The following is a 7,763-nucleotide window of genomic DNA, read 5'->3' as shown; positions in this document are numbered from 1 at the left end:
GGGGAGAGAGAGAGAGAGAGAGAGAGAGAGAGAGAGAGAGAGAGAGAGAGAGAGAGAGAGAGAGAGAGAGAGAGAGAGAGAGAGAGAGAGGAAACACAGGTAAGAACCTGCTCTCAAAATCATCATCCAAAGGAATACATGTCTCGAGAAAGAGGAGAGAAAACCTCGTATGTGAGGGATTGCACAAACAATGCTAAGCAAGTAGTGACGAATGAGGGAGGCAAGCCAGCTATATATATGCCAACATGAAGGGAGCTGACTAGGGAAAAGTGCCCTAAGACTCCATAAAATGGGGATAAAATATGGGTAAAATAAGTGAGGGGTGACCAGCCCCTCTAGCTAACATGGTTAGCCCTAGAGGCTAAAATAGGACACCAAACATGAAGCCAGCAAAAAGGAGATGACATCTAACACCCCCTCTCAGCACTGGATGATGAATGAACTCCAAGAAGCTAGAGACGCCATCCTCGATCAAAGATGAAAGATTGCAGAAATAGGTACCAAGAAAGATCCACAAGCAATCTCCTCGGTAACTCAGCTACAAAAGCAACAGAACAAGTTGCCAAGTACACCGCCCCTCTGGAAGAAAACAACCAAGTAGGTTGCGACATGCTGCTCCAAATAATGGTTCCAAACCCAAGTGTAAGAACACTCCCCAAAGTCAAATGTCGTGTAACCATCCTGGAGAAGGTATGAAAACCTCATAACCAACCAAGATCAAATCCTGTAAATAATCAATCCTGGGAGAAGCAAGCTGCTCCTCACTAGAACCCTCAAAAGAAATAGAGTCAATCTGCTCCAACTCTATACCAAGAGCAGCCAAATGCTGTACAAAAGCATCCTCTGAAAAGGTTGGCATCACAAGATGTAAAGACTCTGAATAAAAGATGGGGTCCATCTGCTCAAACTCCGTACTAGAGTTGCCCAATGCTGTACATAAGTACACTCCACTGAGGTGGGCATCGCAAGATGAAAGGACTCCACGTCCCCCTCTGAAAAAAGATGTCATCGGACTAGTACAAGCCCAACCTGATTCTGATCCAAATCCCAAAAACTCTGGAAGTACCATTGTGCCCCATGCACGGTTAGCAACCACAAATCCAAAGCATCCCACTCAGTCCCAAAAACCATCCTCCAAAGCAACAAACCTGTAGAATTGGCAGGGGGGAGGGGCATCCTCAAAAGCATCACAAAGAGATGCAGAGGTAGACTCCTCACAATGAGGAAGGGAGACAAGAATATAAACTGCAATGATAACAAGATCCCAAGAATCAGCAAAACAAACAAGTGATCCATGTGAAAGGATCAGACCTCATAGGCAAAACACACTCCTTTCTCTGCAAACACTGCAAAGAACACAGGCTTGGACAAAATAAACTCTGCTTAGGATCTCTGAAAAGATCACTGCTCTCCTCCAAAATCTGTAAACTCTTGTCACATAAGAAAGTCTCCATAGATACAAAACAGCTCCCGAAATTGATCCTCAAGTGAAGTAGCTAGAGATGGGCCCCCTTTGAGTGTAGAAAACTCCTGTGGGAAGCAAAACGCAGCCAAAACACTTATGTCGAGCAAAAAATAACACTCCACTGCCAACAAAAGGCAAAATGAACATGAAGAAACCGAGTAACTGTGTAGGCCATGAACAAAACACAGGTATAGATGCTCCAAAATCAGCAAAACGTTGACTGAAATAAGAAATTCAATGTCCTCCTCAAGTACCAAACTGCCACCAAAGCCACAATCCAAACAAAACCCCCTCTGCAAGATATGTGTCCATTGGAGAAGAAAACGCAGCACCAACAAAGGGCTGCAAACCTGAAAATTCAGGCCAACCAGTGTCCACACCTCCTATGAAGAAAATGCAACACCAACAAAGGGCTGCAAACCTGAAATTTCAGGCCAACCAATGTCCACACCTCCTATGAGGAAAAATGTTGAAGAGAAGGTACCTTCGGGTCCAACGGCAAGAGCTCAGGTGAAGGTAGAGCTACCAGAAGAAACAATTCAGAAAACACAGCAACCATGGCTGCAAATCTGAAAACGCAAAAGTATTTGGCCGCAGTAGATAGGATTGAATCTGGAAAAACAGAAGATATATGGTACACCCAAGGTCCAACACTGTAGATTACCGGCGCTCTGATACCATGATAGAATGCACAACGGAAGAAGGGAAAGTGGAAACACATGAGAGAGAGTGAGAGAGAGAGATGGAGAGGAAACACAAGTGAGAACTTGCTCCCAATATCATCATCCAAAGGAATACATGTCCCGGGCAAGAGGGGAGAAAACTTATAATGTGAGGGACTCCAGCAAACAATGCTAAGCAAGCAGTGCAAAATGAGGGAGGCAAGCCAGCTATATATATGCCAACATGAAGGCAGCCAACTAGGGAAAAGATCCTCCATGACTAGGGAAGAGTGCCCTAAGACTCCATAAAATGGGGATAAAATATGGGTAAAATAAGTGAGGGGTGACCAGCCCCTCTAGCTAACATGGTCAGCCCTAGAGGTTAAAATAGGACACCAAACATGAAGCCAACAACAAGGAGATGATCTCTAGCACATTTGTATTTTTACCTATGGTTGTTGTGGATGTCCTATGGTCTTGCTAACTATTTATTCATCAATGGTACTAGTAATTTTATCTACATAGTTCGACAGATAATAAGGTTGCTTTAGATTTGAATACTCACTCTTAAATGGGAAAATGGTGATGGGTACTCCATGAAGTCTTGAAAATTTAACATTTAACATTATATTCTAATTTTAACCCAATATTTTGGTTTTAGGTGTTTGCTTTGATAATTTTTTGAAAATGATTAGTCAAAACTTTATAACATTAAGGGGAGATTACCATTATCAAGATAATTTGCTAGAGTTTAGATGTGATGACCATGCTTTAACTTTACTTATTTTTTCAAATAAGTAATCACTACTGATGATGATGACTAGTAGCTTAGTTCTTTTTGAAAGACTAAAAGAAAAAGTTATTTGTTTTCATGAACAAATTGAGGGCAAGATTTTATATAATGACCTTTACTACTTTTGTTTGAGTGCCTCATATATGGCTATAGATAGAATATGTTTTAGGTATGACAAATACTTATTTTAGGCTTTTGATATGGACTGAGTAGGGTTGGGTGACATCTATGACATGTGGTTGGGTCCCTTGACACCTGCAATACTATTGGATGTGAAAGAAGATGCTTTGCACACAGACTCACAGACAAAACATGCACACGAGCTTAGAGAGCAACATAGACGATAGCTATAGTCAGAATATACTCAATAGATAATGAGCGAGTGGAGTACAACTCTAGTAGCCCTAGCAATAGAGCTGATGTGGCTGCTAACACACTAAGGGTGTGTTCTCACACGGGGAAAAAACCTCTGCCAACACAGGGTAAAAAGTGCCTGTCGTCTCTGTTCACACCTGAACTTCCCAAAGGTAGAAGGCTAAGAAATACATATCTAGACTAGCCGCTTATTGTCTGTTTATATGGATGCAGGTAACAGGACCTTCCTTCTCAATTTATCCTGGTTTTCCTCAATATCTGATCATGAACTTCACTACATACATTTTTTATAGGACTTTCATTGTGTACTTTTATACATGAATTGTGTAACCTAAATACTAATTCATAATTCATGTAGACTATTTTCATGAATCAATTTGGTAGCATTTTCCAAGTAGTCATTTCTATTCGGCTAATATTATATTATTTGTAGCACACACACACACACACACACATACATTCACATAGATACACACATACATGTGTGTGTGTGTGTGTGCATGCGCGTACACACACACACACACAATATATATATATATATAAATATAGATATAGACACATACACACACATGTATGTAGATATTTACACACACACACACGCACACGCACACACGCACGCACATGATCATACGTGCATGCACACATATGCATAACACTTGGGCATTTTTTATTGAAGTTTGCATTCTCATAAAGATATCAATAAGTTCCAACCTTTGGTATTTATTGAATGGTTATGCAGGTTAGAAGTCTGCATTCTCATAAAGATATCAATAGGTTCTAGCCTTTGGTATTTTTAAAATGTTTACAAGTGAGAATATGATCTTTTAGTATATGCTAAAATACTGATGCTAATCTTATGTTTACTTACAATCACATATCATGGTGCTATAGTCAATTGATTGAAAAAAATTAATACTTGTCTTGTACTCTTGATTACATAAAGATTTTTTATATTTGTCTAACACATGGTTGATAAAAATAGTGTTAAGGTATTTTGCACTTGACACTATGATGTTTCTTTTGGAAGTTATCACAAGTTTGCTTAACACACACAGATGCACTACTCTGAGTCTCTCCTTCTTATTTCTTGCCTCTGTCTTTTCCTTCTCCTTACCCTTTGAAGTTTTGGCTCCATTGGGAATCTTTGGCTTTAGAATTTGCCTCTTCCATGTGACCATATAGATCCTCTTCCTATCCGATCTAATCAAAATGTTGTCTTTACCTTGAAACCTTTGCAAACCTTGGCCTCTCTAAAGTTTTACTGTACGAGAAAAGTCTCTCTCTCTCTCTCTCTCTCTCTCTCTCTCTCTCTCTCTCTCTCTCTCTCTCTCTCTCTCTCTCTCTCTCTCTCTCTCTCTCTCTCTCTCTCGGTGAAACTCTGAATCACCTCCATTTTTAGATGGTACTAAAAGTCTTTTCATCCTCAATCATTTTTGTCTGCAAAATGATTAATAGACATCTTGCTTGGGATGTCTCTAAACCTACAAAGGCATTATCATCTGTAAAGCTTTGAAACTAGTCCATCTCCACACATACGAGGGCATGTTAGGTTACTGTATAAAAGACTTATGCAAGCCACATTTCATATTTTTCAGTCACAATGTCATTGCCTGAAGAAATAACTAGGAGCCGTAAGCAATATGCACTATAAGGGAAAGGGGATTTTAAAAATAAAGAATGTTTTTTAAATCCCTCATATCACTCAGTCTTTGTTGCTGATGTTGATGACATTTTTTTAAATCCCTCATATCACTCAGTCTTTGCTGACGTTGTTGACATTTTTTTCATGGATCGTCCAAATCAAGTTTGTAAATTGGTATTTATTATTATGGTCTTTTAACTTACCTTTAGTTAAAGTAAGGTTTCAATTACTTTGTAATAATGTTAGTTAAAGTAAGGTTTCAATTACTTTGTAATATTGTTAGTTAAACTAAGGTTTTAATTAATTAATTAATACCCACGCTACTGGGCATTAATTAATTAATGACAAAAAAGCTAATAGGCACCCATGACAAATGATATATTTGTGTGTACGTGGTGTGGCATGGACCTTTGGCACCACCGCGATCCACAAGAAAAGCTGTTCATTTTCCTTTGTTTTTTAAAACTGTTCCTATTTTTATTTTTAGAGAAAAGCATTAACTTATTCAAATTCATCATATTGAATTCACACAACATGACTTCATCTATGTTACTCCTATAGTTAAATCGATCTTGACAAGGCTCGCTTCATTAATATAAGGACTAGAATTTAGGATAAAAGTCCAAAATAGTAAGACCCCTACTCTGCATGACATAAGCAAACTCATCAAAACTAAATTTGTGCTTGATACCTAGATACCCAACCACTATGTTACATATGTAATACATAAGTGACTAGTATAATAACATGTGGCTAATTGAACCATGGGTACACATTGGTGTGACTTAGGTGAAGCACCAAAGTATCTCCATCACCCTTACAAGAGAACTTATTTCTTGTTGCAAAAGAAACATCCCCCCAATAGGGAAACACCCACATTACCTTGAACATCATGATGATATGTTGTAAATGCAATTCCATACATCTTAAGAGCATCCTATGCTTTACTAAAGTCGGAGGGTGTGGCATGGATACAATCATGTAGGCTTTATTTGTAGAATATCCACTAATAAAATGAAGTATTTTGCACTGTCTTTGTCTTTCTAGTTACCTCACACATCTTGTTTTATTAGCATAGTAGTTTTAAAGTAGCATATCCCTACAAAATTTATTTCGGTATGTTTTTATTGAGTAGATCTCAAAATGGGACAATCCTAGGTAAGCTAATTTTGATCCAAATTTTTCTAAAATGTATGGATAGCATTTTCTTAATCATGTGTATCAAGTTGTCCACATTTTTTGATAATCAAATATTACAATCTCAAAAATGTCATGCCTGGTGATCAACATTCTTAAACTATTCTTGTTCTCTATGTAGACAAGATTATGAAACATGTGTGAGATAAATTTTAACTTGCATGATGAATTCAAATATAAAAACAACTGAAATTAAGGCTCTTTAACTTGCATGATGAATTCAAATATAAAAACTACTGAAATTAAGGCTCTTTAAATGGCACAAAAAGGTTTTGTGGATTGACAAAATAGGGTTATTTGTTATATTCATATTTTGGACACTTTGAGACCCTATTTAGTAAGTGATTGGCTAAAAGCATCGTCTTTGCCTCATGATATGCAAAGCATGCTAATAACATACATAATACACAACACTCTGCACTCTACAAAGCAAGTCTTTTATCAAACGCGAATTAGGCATTTAGAATCTAAATACCTACTTTTCAACCAAAGCAAGTCTTTTATCAATCCAAATCAAGCATTTAGAATCTAAATAACAATTCGTCAACAAAAAAAAAAACTTCTAAGCACCACAAGCACTTGCTTTCACCTTTGCTATAGGGGCTAAGGATGACCTCCAAAATATCCTCTACTAAAAGAGAAAGACCATAATAGAGTGAGCTTGTTGTGGGCCATCAACGACATCCAAAATATTGCCAAATAATACAAGAGAGATAACATTATTTATGCCCATGAAATTGTTGATGAATTCAAAGGAATGCTAACCAAAATGGGTAGAGTTTTTAATTGCAAGATACCAAAATGTCCATAATGAAATTTTCTATGGTTAAGCATTAAGGGCCCTTTCACATTAACCCCCTTAACCCCGAACCCTAAATACATAATGGGGAGAGTACGAACATTCATAAATAAGGGGTGGGTTGTCTTGAGCATAGAGGCTATATGATGGATTGGTATGGTGGCTAAGCAAGAATTGGGGAGGGTGGAGTAGAAGAAGATGAGAAAGATGTCTCAAGTGGAGACCAGAATTTGGTTAACCAAACTATAGTCACCTCAAACATGGAGAGGAAGTATGAAAAAAAGAGGGAGATGCCTATTTCTAGTGCAAACAGGCCTGCCACTTACATGAACAAACTTTTCTAATGGTTCATATCACCATATCTAATGCACAAGGTCCATATCAACATTACTAATGCCAACAGTGAGACAGATAGCTCCAGTACCTTAGTTTTTTTTTTGACATAGGTTTGTTATTCATGCTGGGATCAAATGTAGTTTTCTTCTCTTTCAGAGGTTCACTAGATTCACAAGACCTTGCTTTGTTTTTGACAGAGCAAAGGTTCTACACACAAGGAGACTCTAGATATGCATATTGATGAGGAGCAGTGCAAGGTGCGGATTCAAGTTCAACACACGGCAAAGTTATGTCCATGACAGCTTTGCCATGTCCATGTGCATGGATAAAACCATAATGTAAAGCATCCAACAGAGGGGTACGTAAAGAAGCTTTGCCAGACAACGAGAGAAGGACACAGATCATATAAAGGAGTTCCAAACCTAACACAACAAAATGTCTAGGAATAGAAGTAAAAGGATCATCACCAAGGACAGGACGCTGTGTGAGGGAGC

Source organism: Cibotium barometz, chromosome 62, assembly GCF_041138505.1.
Source record: "Cibotium barometz isolate CiBa-2024 chromosome 62, ASM4113850v1, whole genome shotgun sequence".
NCBI lineage: Eukaryota > Viridiplantae > Streptophyta > Polypodiopsida > Cyatheales > Cibotiaceae > Cibotium > Cibotium barometz.
The sequence above is the reverse complement of the archived record's forward strand: the minus strand, read 5'-3'. Positions refer to the sequence as shown.